This window comes from Dendrobates tinctorius, unplaced genomic scaffold (assembly GCF_039654945.1).
Source record: "Dendrobates tinctorius isolate UK_male_01 unplaced genomic scaffold, ASM3965494v1 ptg000047l, whole genome shotgun sequence".
In the NCBI taxonomy this organism is placed as follows: Eukaryota; Metazoa; Chordata; class Amphibia; order Anura; family Dendrobatidae; genus Dendrobates; species Dendrobates tinctorius.
Window position 1 is genome coordinate 13,077,498 of NW_027361715.1, and position 16,465 is coordinate 13,093,962.

General features: G+C 44.5%; 1 long non-coding RNA gene across 1 annotated transcript; it reads right to left on the reverse strand.

Moving 5' to 3' along the window:
* Positions 1–303: 303 nt before the first annotated feature.
* On the reverse strand, positions 304–10,689 carry LOC141089720 (uncharacterized). The gene is made up of 2 exons (XR_012232375.1): positions 10,456–10,689; positions 304–1,772 (listed from the first exon to the last, which is right to left on the reverse strand). It is a non-coding gene; the product is annotated as an uncharacterized lncRNA (long non-coding RNA).
* Positions 10,690–16,465: the final 5,776 nt, after the last annotated feature.

Consider the following 16,465-nt stretch of genomic DNA (forward strand, 5'->3'; position numbering starts at 1 on the left):
TGGAACAATATATGGAGCCAATTCTTTATGGAGCAATATATGGGGCCCATTCTGAATTGAGCAATATATGGGGCAATTATTCTGTATGGAGCATTATATGGAACCCATTCTATATGGAGCAATATATGAGACTGGAATAGCCTTCATTTCTAAGATCAAGAATAGACTGTCGAGTTTCACATGAAAGTTCTTTTTTTTTCTGGCCATTTTGAGAGTTAAATGGAACCAACAAATGTAATGCTCAAGATTCTCAACTAGCTCAAAGAAAGCAGCAAAAGGAAATCAGTGCATAGATGTCCAAGGTATGATACAATCACAAATCTTTATTAGATAACACAGGTAGAAAAGGACAAACAATGACAGACAAAGGGTGACACAAGCAGAAGCAAAGCAAAGGGATATACAGTGTCAAAAACCTCACTCTGACCCTTATCGTGAGTAAACACCTGGTGGTAAAGATAAATGAGTATCCAAGTATAAACACCCAATATATAGCAGGCAGACCAGTGAAAAGCAGTAAGGGGTAAAATCCCCAGCTGGACAGCCATATAATCAGGGGTGAAATTACAAAGACACAAAAGCAAGGTAAACCTACCAGGAGGGGAGAGGGGAGAGACACTGAATCCCAAGCTCAGCTGACCCCGACGTACGTTTCGGAAATGATCTTCCTTCCTCAGGGGGCGTGTCAATAGGGTGTTAATTGCGGTTTAAATAGGGGAAGTAAAAACAAGCACCAATCATGAGGGGTAACGCTGACCAATCCCCCCACATCCCCCATCGCTGCCTGGGCTGGTGCTGATCAGCACGGGGCCCCTTGACGTCAGACGCCAGACCACAGGCAGACGGGGGTGGGACAGGAAGCGTGTCCACCCACACATGTACAGGAACAGGAAAGACGGCCGCGGCCATCTTGGATATGGGCAAAAGGCAGGAAATCTGCCAGAACTGTGAAGGGGAATACTGAGCGTCCCTGAAAAGGACTTTACAAGACAGAAGCGGGCTGAATAGCGCTACAACTAATGATGTACCCTAATATAACAATGTAGTAATGCATCACCAATGATATACAAATTAATTAATATATGGGGAGTGCAAATAGGGCATTAACAAGAAATGTAAATGTAAACTAAGAGTATAAATTACACATGGGCAGCAAAAATAAATCGGTAAAAATGAGAGGCAGAGCACATAATATTACAGAGTTAATAACAGTAACCAGTATTCAGTACCCATACCTATCATATATAATCGAGTACATAATTTTAAATACATAAAGCCGCACAAAAGCTGTATACGTGTCGATATATACATCAGTATACACATCCATAATATTGAGCCATAAAATACACCTACATATGGATACAGCAGCATCATTAGTCCAGCATTCATAATAATGAGATGGAGAAAGAATAAGGACTAGGGCACCACCATATTCTCCATGAAAATGTGCCATAAATTAAACTTGCACGTAAATACAGAGACATTATTAAACCAACATTCATAGTATTGTGATGAAAAGAAGATGAGGCCTTGAAACCGCCAAATTCTCCATTCAGAATGTGCCATAGAGTAAACTGGCACATAAATACAGAGGCATTATTAGTCCAGCATTCATAGTATTGCGATGAGGGAAAAATGAGGCCTTGAAACCGCCATATTCTCCATACAACAATGGAGGAGTAGATATATCTTCATCTTCCCAAGTAGGATATCCATCCAACCCAACAAGGAAAGCCACAAGAAAACCATCAGACAGGTGCCTGCAATTAAAACTAAAAAAAACAAAAAACAAATGTTAAAACCAAAGACACAAAGAGTCACCCAACTGGCAGCAGCAGAAAAGGGAATAGAGAGGATAATCATAAAAATGGAGCAAATGACAGACACTCATTAAGACCCCTCGGATGAACCGTTTGCAACTTCCAGATCCACCTGGTTTCCAATTGACCCAGCCTTTTAGATAGGCCCCCACCTCTGATATCTATTCTCAGAGCCTCGATGCCACGCACTTTAAATAAAGATGCGTCACATTTATGATGATCTTTGAAGTGCTTGGGAATAGTTCTCAGGGTGTAGTCATCCATGTGGTCCCGTGCCGCCTGGATCCCCAACACATGCTCCCGCACACGGACCTTTAGTTGGCGTGTTGTAAGGCCAACATAAATAAGATCACACGGACAAGTAGCGTAATAAATTACGTATCTTGTCGTGCATGTGATTCGTTGTTTAATGGTGAAAGTTTGATCACCATCCGAGTTGGTGAAATCATTGCATCGCAATATGTTGGGGCAGACAACACAGTGACCACATGGAGAACAACCACCCCTGAGAGTAAAGGAGTCCAGGAATGAGGGTCTAAAACCACCAGAATAGTGACTAGAGACCAAATGGTCTCTTAAATTTTTTGCCCGTCGAAATGCCAAAGACGGTTTTTCGGTGGTGAATTTTTTAATGACTGGGTCAATCCGGAGTATAGGCCAGGCCTTTTGTAAAGCCGTCCGAACGGCATTAGATCTGGAGTTGTAAGTGGTAACGAACCTCACAACCTGCCGATCCCTAGACTCAGTAGATGACCCCGTTTTATACAGTAAATCTTGTCTAGAAGTATGTTTGCCACGATTAAAGGCTCGCTTCAGTGATCTACGGCTGTATCCACGATCTAAGAAGAGTTGACGGAGCTCGTTTGCACGATAGAAGAAAGTTTCATCCGTCGAACAAATACGACGTAATCGTAAAAATTGTCCAACTGGGACAGATTTAATAATATGTTCTGGATAAGATGACGTGGCGTGAAGTAAGGAGTTAGTAGCCGCAGTCTTTCTGAAGATGTCCGTCTGTAAAAACCCGGCAGGGTCCCTCCTAACAATAACATCTAGAAAATCCAAAGCCTCTGAACTATACGTAAATGTTAAATGGATGTAACGGTCATTGCTGTTCAAAATGGTCATCAACCGCTCAAGGTCGACGGGCGTGCCCTGCCAGATGAAGAAGACATCATCAATGTACCGTGTCCAAAAGGGGACGCGGCCCATTGACGAGACCTCATCTGACAGAAAGAGGTCCCTCTCCCACATCCCCAGTTTTTGACACTGTATATCCCTTTGCTCTGCTTCTGCTTGTGTCACCCTTTGTCTGTCATTGTTTGTGCTTTTCTACCTGTGTTATCTAATAAAGATTTGTGATTTTATCATACCTTGGTCATCTATGCACTGATTTCCTTTTGCTGCTTCTTATTGATTACAGTGTGTCCTACACTGATTTTCCATGGGCTGATTGTGTTGGTTTTCTTTTCATCTGCACCCACATGTAATATATGATGTTATACTGTTTCAGCCTTGTGGTCTGTCATTTTTATTTAGCTCAAAGAAAGGTCAGGTTTATAGCTTCTCTAATCAGCCAAACTGTTTTCAGCTGTGCTAACATACTTGCACAAGGGTTTTCAAGGGTATTCTAATCATCCATTAGCCTTCCTCCACAGTTAGCAAACACAAAGTACCATAAGAACACTGGAGTGATGGTTGTAGGAAATGGGCCTCTATACACCTATGAAGATATTGCATTACAAACCAGACGTTTGCAGCTAGAATAGTCATTTACCACATTAACAATGTATAGAGTATTTCTGAATCATTTAATGTTTGCTTCATTGGAAAAAACTGTGATTTTCTTTCAAAAATAAGGAAGTTTCTAAGTGACCCTAAACTTTTGAATGGTAGTGTCGGTCCGTATGGAACATTATATGGAGCTCATTACACTGTATAGAGCAATAATTAGAGCCTATTATACTATATGGAGCATTATATGGTGCCATTATTCTATATGGAACATTATATGAGGCTCATTATACTGTATGGGTGAATGTATGGGGCCCATTATACTATATGGAGGACTGTATAGGAGGAAATTGACTTGTGTAAAGGGAACACTGTTGAGGACAGTTTCTACTCGTAGGGTACATGTATCAATATTCCGTTTACTTCTAATACTACAGGTACTGAAACCCTGAAACTGTGGACTCTCCATCACCTGAATCACCTCTTCTGTATTATATTGTGGCATTTACAATAGATATCACTCATGTAATGTAAGCAGTAAGTGAAATCTTTGGCATTGTACTATACCTATATTTTTTATCTGTGCATCATGAATTGTGGTATGTGTTACAGGGGCCCACTGAGACTCTTTCGCCAGGAGCCCACGAAAACCTGGAGCTGGCCCTGTGGGTGCATGTTTTTATTCGTGTGTGTGTGTGTGTATATATATATATATATATATATATATATATATATATATATATATATGTATGTGTTTTTGGTTTATGCATGACACTGTAATTGTAAAGAATAGGAAAATCAACCAAGACTCTTAAAGGGTTATTCACCAAATAAGTTATCTCTGATCCCTAGAATCCAACCACTGCCCCCCCAGAGATTCTGAGATTAGGCGTCTGTAGTCTTGTCCTGGATGGAACAGAGTTGTCCAAAATGTAATTATAATCCTTTAGAAAAAAAAAAAGTTACCCTGTTCTGCAAGCCACGACTCCACATTATCAATTACTATCACATTTGGTTGCAAATGGTCGTCCTTTCAGTATGTTTTTGCAGAGGTGTATCTAGGCTTTCTGGCACTCGGGGCAAGAATTCGGTCCGGCGCCCCCCCCCCCCCCACACACACACACGATTTGCACACTTAGTCCTGTACCCATGAGCTGCTCTTCCTAATGTTCAGTGAAAAACTGAGAGAAGCTGGAAAAGAAGCTCGTTGTCACAGGACCATGAGTATGAAAGTCTCATATGAGTGAAGTGTTCGTGTGATGACTACTGGAACCTGCAGAGCTGAATCCTGACATTGCAGCTTCTGAATTCTCACAACGAATGCACTGCACACTTTTAGGATTCTCCCGTACCGGTGGCAAGAGTGCACGGTCATATGTCAGCACATGTATGTGATTTTATATACTTCTGGCCACATTCCGACTAGACGTGCCCAGCCTCGCTCCGTTCATTTCCATTGAGTGAGGCCACACACGTCCAGTCAGCATGTGACCGCATGTATGTAAATTACCGGCACGAGAGAATCCTGACAGCGTTCAGTGAGCACTGTGAGAATTCAGAAGTCTGCAGTCACATAGAATGTCTGCAGACTCAGCACAAACCTGGACAACCCATTTAATGCTCCTAACAAAAACATGAGAATAAGTCAGTATCACAAATAATATTTACATCCAGGTACCTTATAGATGACGTCGTCTCTGGAGTCGTTCTTTTCTTCTTCTTGTCCTGACCCCATGATGAGTTTTCTCATCCACATCTAGTCTCTGTAGACTTCCATCTTCTCCGGTCTTCTGCAGCAAATCTCCACACGATCCCCTTAAAGATAGGAGTGTTATTATAATGCTCCTAAATAAAAATGTCTGCAATACACTGTCGCTTCACACTATTCCCCTCCCTCCTCATACTGTCTCCTCTAACATCTCTCTGTTCACCATCCTGTCTCCTCATATATTTACCCCCTCACTCTCTATACCAGTGATGGCGAACCTATAGCACGCGTGCCAGAGAGGGCATGCAGAGCCCTCTCAGCTGGCACGCGGCCTCGCCTCACTGATCCGGAGCTGCACTTCCTGCTTCTCACACGGTGCGCGGAGAGGTGAGTGTGGCCGCTGGTGTGTGTGTGGCCGCTGTGATGTGTGTGTTTGGCGAGTGTGGTGGTGAGTGTGGCCGCTGTGGTGTGTTTGTTTGTCAGTGATGTGGAGAGGGCCAATGAAGGGAGTGATGGGGAGATGGCCGAAGGGGAGGGGGCCATTGATGGGGAGAGGGCCAGTGATGGGGTGGAGGAAATGATGGAGGTGGTGGAATGGGCAATTTCTACATGAAGGGGATCATGATGGGGCATATTTCTGCATGAAGGGGATCATGATGGGGCATATTTCTACATGAAGGGGACAATGATGAGGCATTTGACATGTGCTGGCACTTCGTCATAAATAATTGGGTTTTAGGTTGCAGTTTGGGCACTCGGTCTCAGAAAGGTTCACAATCACTGCTCTATACTGTCTGCTCACACATACCCCTGACTCCCCATACTATGTCTGCACATATCCCATCACCCTCACTCCCCATACATTTTTCCCATCGCTACTAACTGTGTCCACATACATTTACCCGTTCGCTCCCCATACTGTCTGCACCCATCCCCCATACTGTTCCCTCATACATGCCCTCATACATACATACTATTCGTTGTGTCCTCAAATCTCCCCACACATTAAATCCCCCATCCCCACTCCAAATCCCCCCCACACATAAATTACCCCCTAATCCCCACTCCAAATCCCCCCACACATATTAAGTACTCCCTCATCCCCACTCCAAATCCCCCCACACATAAAGTACCCCCTCATCCCCTCTCCAAATCCCCCCACACATAAAGTACCCCCTCATCCCCACTCCAAATCCCCCCACACATAAAGTACCCCCTCATCCCCACTCCAAATCCCCCACACACAAAGTACCCTCTCATCCCTACTCCAAATCCCCCCACACATAAAGTACCCCCTCATCCATTCTCCAAATCCCCCCACATAAAGTACCCCCCCTGTCCCCACTCCAAATCCTCCCACACATAAAGTACCCCCTAATCCCCACTCCAAATCCCCCCCCACATAAAGTACCCCCTCATCTCCACTACAAATCTCCCCACACATAAAATACCCCTTCATCCCCACTCCAAATCCCCCCACACATAAAGTACCCCCTCATCCACTCTCCAAATCCCCCCCACATAAAGTACCCCCTCATCTCCACTACAAATCTCCCCACACATAAAATACCCCTTCATCCCCACTCCAAATCCCCCCACACATAAAGTACCCCTTAATCCCCACTCCAAATCCCCCCACACATAAAGTACCCCCTCATCTCCACTCCAAATCCCCCCCCACAAAAAGTACCCCCTCATCCCCTCTCAAAATCCCCCCCACATAAAGTACCCCCTCATCTCCACTCCAAATCTCCCCACACAAAAAGTACCCCTTCATCTCCACTCCAAATCCCCCCATACATAAAGCACCCCCTTATCCCCTCTCCAAATCCCCCCACACATAAAGCACCCCCTCATCCCCTCTCCAAATCCCCCCACACAAAGTACCCCCTCATCCCCTCTCCAATTCCCCCCACACAAAGTACCCCCTCATCTCCTGTCCAAATCTCCCCACACATAAAGTACCCCCTCATCTCCACTCCAAATCTCCTCATACATAAAATACCCCTTCATCTCCACTCCAAATCCCCCCACACATAAAGTACCCCCTCATCTCCACTCTAAATCCCCCCACACATAAAGTACCCCCTCATCTCCACTCTAAATCCCCCCACATATAAAGTACCCCCTCATCCCCACTCCAAATCCCCCCTCACAAAGTATCCCCCCTATAATGTCCTCAGATTTCTGTCCCCTTCTCCCCATGTTTCTACACCACATGCATCTGTCTGCACCCATCCACCCATGCACTCCATATAGCGTCCCTGACCATCCCTTCCTAGCCTCCAGAGCATGTCCTTACATTTCCACCATTGATCTTCGGTGTCTTCAGCTCCATTACCCCGTCTGGAGCTGGAGCACTTACCACCAACCGCAACGCTGCCTGTGCCCTGTGTCTTTGCCTGTGAAGAGCCGGCGTGTGACGTCAGCAGCATGATCATGTGACCTGATCACGCTGCTGGCGCTTCATTCATGCAGAAGTGCCGGCGGCGGTCAGAGTTTACAGCAACAAGTGAGTCACGTGTACTAGCGTCTGACACCTGAAGACGCTTGTACACTGAGTCACCGACCGACGCGCAGCACTTTCTCTGAGCCGGCTGTCAGTTTGACAGCCCGCTCAGAGAATGGGAGAATCTGTGTGGGGGCAGCAGAATGCCGCCGACTGGGAGCCTCCTCCCTGGACCGCCGCATCAGGAGGCCCGATGGCGCCCCTCTGTCGGCTGCCCCCCCGTGGATACGCCTCTGTGTTTTTGAGTTTGAGAAAGAGAATAATCAGATGGGGACAAATCAGGAGAATATGGTAGGTGAACAACAATTTCAAAGCTGATGTTATTGAGTTTTTGCAGGGCAATAACAGACTTGTGGACATTATTCTTCAAAAACAAGTCACCTTTGTAAAGTTATTTGCTGAATGTCAACTTTTCACCTGAGATGGGTATTTTTTCTGAATCACAATTTTAAAATGACATAACCTTTTCTACTAAAACTTCGCACGTGCACTTATCAAATTTAATACTTGTTTCCAAAGCAATGGGATTTATTTTTGGCTGATAGAAATATTCAAGGCCAACTCTTCATACATCAAGTTTATGCAAAGACTCAATATTTACAATGCTGTCCCTTATTTTCCAGTCTTCTGCCCTTCGCCCTGGCAGCTAGATTTCAGCTTCTGAGCTAAATACTGACTGATGATGGCCCAATCTTGCCTAATCAGGGCTTGGAGTTTATCACAATTTCCGTGTTTTTGTTTGTCCACCAGATCTTTGAGGGTTAAGGCCCCTTCACACATAGCGAGATTGCTAGCGATATCGCTAAAGCGTCACCGATTTTGTGACGCAACAGCGATATCGGTAGCGATCTCGCTACATGTGACACTTACCTCCGACCCGGCTCCCCGAAGGAGATCGCTGATCGCGCGAGATCGTCCTGGTCCATTTCTCGTCGTCGGCTTCCTGCTGGCGCCGACGAGCGACTCCATGGACGCGGGAGGAAGTCGTCACCAGAGCTGCTGTCTGACAGGTAAGTAACGACCGCCGCTACGTCGCTGGTGAGATCTGCCTGTGTGGCAGCTCACTAGCGACCATTTAGCGATGCACCAGCGATCCTGAACGGGTCGTTTCGTTGTCGGGATCGCTGGTGGATCACTAAATGTAACGGGACCTTTAGTCAATATTTCTCAATGACATTGAGATCTAGTCAGTTTCCTGGTCAGGGACTCAAAGGGTCAGTGTTTTGTTTATGGTGTCACCTAGTCATCATTTTTGCTTTGTGACATGGGTCTCCATCATGCTAAACAAAAATCATTGTTCATCACAAAATTCCTCCTCTGCCATTAGGAGATGTTGCTCTTGGAGGATGGGTAGATCCCATTCTTTATGGATTAGTGTTCTTAGGCAAAATTGTGAGTGAGCCCCCTCTGTGGATGAGAAGCCCCCACACAAGAACGGTCTAAGATGCTTTACTGTTGTCATGAGACAGGACTCATGGTAGTGATCATTATTCTTCTCCGGAAAATAATTCTTCCTGGTGTCCCGAAGTCTGATGATGGCTTCATCAGAGAAAATAACTTTACTCCAGACCTCTGCAGTTCATCCTCTGTACTTCTTGCAGTGTTAATTTGTCCTTAATATTTTTCTTGGATTGAAGTGCTCTCCTTGTTGCCTTCAAAAGCCTTCCTGTCACTGTGTATGGAAATGCACTCACACTTGCCTGCTGCCATTCCTGAGAAAGCTCTGCACTGGTGTTGAACCGATCCTATAGCTGAATCTTCTTTAGGAGACAATCCTGGCACTTGTTAGACCTTTTTTTTTTTAAGACACCCTTAAACCTTTTTAATTTAATATCTCTTTTTGAAGTTCTTGATTATCCAATATATAGTTGACTTAGGGGCAATCTGACAAACAGCAATGTCTTTGCCTGTAAAGACCTTTTCATGCAACACAATAATGACTGCACGATTCCTTGGAGGTAACAAAAAAAAGAAGACTATGACTTCAAGCACCCTTTTAAAGCAACCAGTCTGCGAGAGTGATATCAGCTGCCTAGTCATAATTAACACTTTCTCCTTAGCCAACGAGAAGATCACTGAATTAATGTAGCAGGTCAAGGTTAAAATTAAATTTAAATGTTTTTTTTTGTGATTAATTTTAATGGCAGGAAATTACAACTTTTTTTTTTGCAAATCATCATAACAATCAAGAGTTGATGGAAATTACCACTATAAAAAAAACTAAAGCAACAAACTTTATCAAAATGAACATTTGTGTCAAAAATTTTTTTGCCATGACTGTAGAGAAGCATACTACCTCTAACACTACTTGTTCACTATGTGTTATACTTTTTTTTTTTTATAAGTTCCAGTTCTGCACTAAGGGGAGCCTTAAGATTTTTCTGTTTATCCTCTAGTCATTATCTACATATGGTGGGAATCCTAATACCCACAGCAGAGACTTCTGCTTCAATGAAGGCCCTGTCTGTAGCAGTTTATGTGCCAAGTCTAGCAAAGGTCACAGAAAATATCACATTAATGTAAGAGTTATAAAGAGGTTACATAGGACTGTATTATAGGAATATATCATAAAATTTAAGTATAAATCAATCACTGATAATACATCACGCACTATTCATTACAATTAGAGATGAGTGAAACAGTTCCCAGGACTCTTGTCCAGCGGCTATGCTGACGGCTCTTACCTGAAGAGCTCCCCATAGCCTCTTCTGATATGCAAGCCTGGTGCGACATTGTTGTGATGCATTGAAAACACGACGGACTTGGTTCACAAGGTTTCTTGTCGGATGAGGACTATGGACTAGTGACAAGGCATATGGACCATGGTCCCGAGAATCGATACGCTCATCTGCAATCATAGTAAAATATCACGCACTGTTTGGTATCGCCGGTGAGTGCATTTACACCACCAGCTCTTCTACCCCATACCTTGATATATTAGATACTGCGATACCATTCATTGATTAATAGAGGAAACATTGCCACCTGGTGGTTTTCTACAAATTCTTTTGCATCCTTTCTGCAAATAGTATTGATAAACTGCAAAGCTAAAAGAAACCAAACTGATAAAGCCAGACTTTAGGATCGTGGTAAAGCCAAATTAGGATTATATTAACCCAAAACTGAACTTGGATACACTTTGACCCCGATTCACCGCTTGCTTTTGCACCTGTTTTGTCTAGTTTTGCACCTTCTTTATGTGTTTGTTCCCAATTTATTATTCTATTTGTGCCCTTTTTGGAATTTGTTTTATGTATTACTCATGTCTTTGTATTTTTTTCTTCTGCGTTGTAGCCTAAGTTTACGAATGTCCAGATGTTTTCACCCGATACATCAATTGCAACTTTTTAAAAAGTCTCAAAATATGGCATAAAAAAAGGTGACTAATAGGACAAGACAAAAAAGGAAAGTGACTTAAAAACCCCGGAAATGATGAATTGGGGCATTTGATTAGAATACGTAGATGTGCGATAAATCATGAGACATAATTTCTAGAATACCCAATGTCGATGAAAGGTCTTAAATGTCTCAAGTCCATCCATCGTGCCCTCGTTAGCTTCCATGTGCAATCTCAACGACCATAAGCAATCTGCCTCCTGACTGCACCGCCAGCTGCTAGGAACAGTTGGATAAGATGCTGTCAGGCAGAGTACTTGAGCACGGCAGGGTTAGCAGGGTGCTCAGAGACTTCTGCTTCAATGAAGGCCCTGTCTGTACCAGTAAATGTGCCAAGTCAAGCAAAAGCTCTGCATTCTTCACTAACTGTACAAGTTCTGTAAGAGGAGAGACTTTCCCAGCAGGTCCCAACGTAACGTGCCCATGGATTGATTTTACAGCGGGTTGACAAGTTCTGCGAAGCGTTGAATGCAAGATGTGTATACAGATCTCATAAGCGATTTCAAATAAGTTTAGCATTGACTTCACATGTCACAACTAGAAGACCATGCTACACGGGAGAATCACATAACATGAAAATCTCCAGAACATCATGGTTGACATGAACGACTATGAGGTCTACACACAAATATGACTACATTCTCAGGCACACGTATAACATTTATCTGTATGAGTTCAATAAAATGTGTAAATCATCAGGACTATGTTGATGGAATATTTAGTAGCCTGTACTCTGCAGGGAGGTCTGAAGAACAACTGGAAGGATTGTAAATGACTTCTGAGTGGTCATGCTTTAAGGCCAAATTCACTTTCCGGACAGAAAAGGCAAACACAGGCCCACAAAGCACCTCCGCTTTATCTGGACATGACACACACTTAAGAAATTGTTTAAGGGATTGCACCAAAGGAAAAAAAAGAAAATTAACTAATGCTCTGGAGGCAATGCAATGCAAATTAAAGCAGTCCGTTGCTTATGTCCTCCCGGGCAATGTGCTTATAAAAGGACATAGAATTAAAGATGAAAAGTGCTCTCACTCGTAGAAGAAAACCAAGGTGAGGATAGTCAGTCAATATGACCTCTGCTGCTCGCAAGTTGTCAGCTTCTCAAGGCATCTCCAAATCATCCAAAATATCCCATTTTGAGTTATCTGTTGTTGAAAGACAGGGCCGAGCAGAAAATTTGGCAGTCAATAACGTCTTCTTTTCCTTAACCTTGAGCTGCACATAACGCTCAGCTCTACACGGCAGGAAATTAGAAAAGTTTGAAAACAAGAGCAAGCAAGGACCACAACAAGAGATGCCCAAATCTGAGGCACCTGACAGGCCAGTGTCTGCAAAGAAAGTTAAGGGCTACTCCAACGGATTCAAGACAGGAGACAGCAATGGGGCACATGGTGGATTTGTGACAGGTCTATCCTCCTAACAGGAAAGCTGGAGAGAAAAGAACCAGAGAAAACCTTCCTGCTACAAGGTAAATGCAGTATATCATAGAATATTAGAGTTGGAAGGGACCTCAAGGTCATCGTGACCAACCACCAGCTCAATGCAGGATTCACTAAACCATCTCAGACAGATGTCTGTCCAGCCTCGGTTTGAAGACTTCCCTTGAAGGAGAACTCACCACCTCTCGAGGCCGTCTGTTCCACTCATTGATCACCCTCAATTTCAAAAAGTTTTTTTCTAATATCTAATCTGTATGTGTATGAATAACTTATATGCTCACCATGGAAGCTATACAAGCGGGAAAAGCAAAGATGAGACTGCAGCCGTCTCTTGGCCGGAATACCAAATGAATCCATATTATCAGAGATCAAAACCAAGATGAAACCGTGACAAGATAAAATGGTCTTTACAAAAAAAAAGGTGTTGAACCTGTACCAGCGCCATTCTATCTGTTATCCAATGATCATTTCCTTCTTACATAGACGTCTGTCAATCAAGCCTGCTGGTCGGGAAGGGGATCCATCCAATTGTCCCCGCTGCCTGCTGGTCGGGAAGGGGATCCATCCAATTGTCCCCGCTGCCTGCTGGTCGGGAAAGGGATCCATCCAATTGTCCCCGCTGCCTGCTGGTCGGGAAGGGGATCCATCCAATTGTCCCCGCTGCCTGCTGGTCGGGAAGGGGATCCATCCAATTGTCCCCGCTGCCTGCTGGTCGGGAAGGGGATCCATCCAATTGTCCCCGCTGCCTGCTAGTCGGGAAGGGGATCCATCCAATTGTCCCCGCTGCCTGCTGGTCGGGAAGGGGATGCATCCAATTGTCCCCGCTGCCTGCTGGTCGGGAAGGGGATGCATCCAATTGTCCCCGCTGCCTGCTGGTCGGGAAGGGGATCCATCCAATTGTCCCCGCTGCCTGCTGGTCGGGGAGGAGATCCAATTGTCCCCGCTGCCTGCTGGTCGGGAAGGGGATCCATCCAATTGTCCCCGCTGCCTGCTGGTCGGGAAGGGGATCCATCCAATTGTCCCCGCTGCCTGCTGGTCGGGAAGGGGATCCATCCAATTGTCCCCGCTGCCTGCTGGTCGGGAAGGGGATCCATCCAATTGTCCCCGCTGCATGCTGGTCTGGGAGGAGATCCAATTCTCCCCGCTGCCTGCTGGTCGGGAAGGGGATCCATCCAATTGTCCCCGCTGCCTGCTGGTCGGGAAGGGGATCCATCCAATTGTCCCCGCTGCCTGCTGGTCGGGAAGGGGATCCATCCAATTGTCCCCGCTGCCTGCTGGTCGGGAAGGGGATCCATCCAATTGTCCCCGCTGCCTGCTGGTCGGGAAGGGGATCCATCCAATTGTCCCCACTTCCTACTGGTCGGGAAGGGGATCCATCCAATTGTTCCCTCTTCCAAGTTTTCTCTGGAATTCCTCTATGCTTGAGTAAAATGTATTTCACTGTAATGAGGGAGATGGTCAGAATTTTACATCCTCATGACGATGCTGACACGTATGCATTAAACAATGCTGATCACTATATGGTAAGCGTTAGTCTAGCCCGTTATTTAGCTTCAGAAATACTAGGGCAGATATCTATTTATAATCCACAACATTGGTGATGGCTTTCCAATGTTATCTTTAGCTCTTGTATTTTATCAAGTACAAAAAGTTTACTGTCTTACAATGAGACTATAGAACTCTGCTCCTCTAATTTCATACATTACTCAGCATTGAAAATGCAACACCAATGGAAAGGTAGCAGAATTATGGCAATCACAGGATGGATTAATGTAACTAATTTGCAAATGAGGAAATAATGAAACCATTTTCAAAAAATCTCAGCTTATTTAACATAAAAATGAGCGTCATGTGCAGAAATCGCTTTATTTACTCACCTTGGCTGCAGTCATTGAGGTTACTAACGATAAGGGGATGCTAGAAGTTGCTCCACAGCACTAATGAGATGCAGGCAGTATCACAAACATTTACCTTATAGGTGACATCTTATCTGATTCTAGTCATTACAGTACAGGCTCCTAGGGCTCATCTCTCCGGACTTCCCTCTTCGCAGTCTTCTGCAGAACTTCCCCACATGATGCCCTTAAAAATGAAAGTATCATACTGCTCCTTAAATAAAAAATGTGTCTCATACTAAGCTTCTGAATAATTTCCCCTCACTGTACTTTCTACACAAAATATCCCCCACAATGCCCCCCTTCACAATATACCCCCCACACTGCCCCCTCTTCACAATATACCCCCCAACATTGCCCTTCTCCATAATTTTTCCCCCACTTCATAAAATCACCACACTGCTCCTCTCCATAATATACCTCCCACACACACACTGACCCTCACTACACTGTGCCCTCTTTCATAATTTCCCCCCCATTGCCCCATAATGAGCCCTCACAGTAACACCTTGCCCCGTACCCCCTTGCCTCCCCTCCTACCTAAGTAATTGTCAGGAAATGTAATCTTTGGCTCCACCATGTAGCACTTACTGTTCCCCAACGCATCCTCGCCAACTGTGCGCCACACTCACTAATGCGTTGACAGCAGCGTGATGAATGACCAGTCACCTGTCATAAGCCCATACAGATGCATATGTAAGCTGAGCATCACATAAAGCCCCACCCACGGCCCCGTTCACAGGCCGCCCGCAAGCACGAGAATCTCATTAACTGAAAACTACGAATACAGATTAAACAACAACCACAAGATGGATTTCTTCAACCAAGGTATCATTTTATTCAGTATAACAGCGCCGACCTGACAGTGTCTATAGTTTACTGAGCAAAATCCTGCTGACAGGTCAAAAAAAAAAACTGCACCACTCAATATATTCAAAACTGCTGTAAGAAAGTGTATTAACCCTTCAGGTGCTTTGCAGGAATTAACGTAAGGTGGAATAAAAAAAAAATGAAAAATTACAAAATATTGCTTTAAACCTCAATTTTTTCATTTTCACAAGGGTTAACAGGAGAAATTGTTCACCATAAGTTTTTATGCAATTTATTATGACTGCGGAAATGCTAAATATGTGGAAGGAGCGCTATTTAATCTTTGGAGAGCAAATTTGGCTGCGATAGATTATGTATGCTGTGTCAAATCAGCAGAACTCCTGATGTGCCAGAACAGCAAATCTATCCCCCAAAAGTGATCACATTTTGGAAACTGCAATATTCGACTAATTTTATCTAGGGGTGCAGTGATTATTTGGAATCCACAAGTGCCTCAAATAATTTTAGCTATGTAAATATAATATTTTAGTGGTAAAAATGTCAATTTCTTTTTAGCAAAAAAAGGGGGTACCTGGTTAACTTTTTTTTTTTTAGAAAAAGAAAGTGTGAAAACTATCATATCACGACAAGATGTACCCAATCAGGATGGACCTTACTCTAGTGCCTCCCTTCTATATCAAAGTAGAGCGGGTCAGAGCAGGACTTAAGGCCCCGTTATACATAACGATGTCCCAGCGATCCCACCAACGATCCGACATGGATGGGATCACTGGGACATCGTTAGGCTGATCGCTGGTGAGCTGTCACAGACAGCCCCTCCAGCGATCAGGACCAGCGAGCAAGCTGGTTTCCAATGTAAACAGCGGGTATCCAAGAGCCGCACGGCTCTTGGTTTCCAATGTAAACATCGGGTATCTAAGAGCCGCGCGGCTCTTAGATACCCGATGTTTACATTGGAAACCAGCGTCGCTGGTCTCTCGCTGCCACACGCAGCGATGCGCGCTGGCCAGCGGGAGACCAGCGATCAAGAAACGGCCCAGGATGATGGAGCACGATCAGCAATACCCGGCAGGGGGGCCGGTCGCTGAACCCCGTCACACACAGCGATATCACTGGCGAGATCGCTGTGG